Here is a 990-nt window from a genome sequence, read left to right on the forward strand (position 1 = left end):
CATAAGTACACCAATTTGTATCAGTAAGGTACAAGATCATGCCTATCTTTTAGGGCACCAACTGGAGAGTAAAACTTAACTATTGCTCAGGAAAGTCTAGTCAGTGGGTTAGATATCCCTACATATTTTTGGGAGCCTCCAACCTGCTGGTTGCCTCAGTTCAATTCAAGGATGAATTATCCACCCTTGTGAATACAGACATCCAGACATCGTGATCAGAAAGAAGACAGACAGAACACAGCTCACTATGAGGAGACTTGTAACATAGAGACACCTCATAGACAGCATAGTGAGTGGCTGTAGTTAATTAGGTTATCCTTAAACATCCTTGTCCTCTGGGAGTTCCTGGAAAGGGTACGGCATCTAGTACTGAAGCAAAAAGCAGAGATCACAGTAATGAGGCTGGATAGTACTGAGGCTTATGGATGGAGGGTCCCATGATATTTCCCATTGACTTTGCACTATATTGTGAAGTAGAAACTTATTTGTCTCTTAACCAATGTTCATTTAACCCTGTTGCTGAATACAAACCTGGTATCTCTCCTGTAAAAGATGCAGGTTGTTGCTCATGGTGCTTACCGTCTAAGGACTCTAGCTCTTCAATATGCCCTCAGATACCCTACACCAGGAGAACTGTTTGCTTAGCAAGAACTGGGTAGGCTGTCTCCCAGACTCTGATACAAACATTCTTGTCAGCGCAATTACATACGTCAAGTATTATAGAAAGGGACAGGATACAGATGCAAAACGAGCCACTTCATGAGAAAGATGAGATGGTTGAGAAATGACTAATAAAACAAAGCTACTAAACACTGCTGAAGTTGGTAAAAGTGACAGCACAAGAAGGAGAGGAAGGAAGGAAGGAAGGAGGAAAGGAAGGAAGAAGAAAGGAAGCAAGAGAGATAGAAAAAAGGAAAGAAAGAAAGAAGAAAGAAAAGAAAGGAAGAAAGGAAGGAAAGGAAGAAAGAAGGAAGGAAGCAAGAGAGATAA

This window comes from Grammomys surdaster, unplaced genomic scaffold, assembly GCF_004785775.1.
Source record: "Grammomys surdaster isolate TR1022 unplaced genomic scaffold, NIH_TR_1.0 126271, whole genome shotgun sequence".
NCBI classification, from domain to species: domain Eukaryota; kingdom Metazoa; phylum Chordata; class Mammalia; order Rodentia; family Muridae; genus Grammomys; species Grammomys surdaster.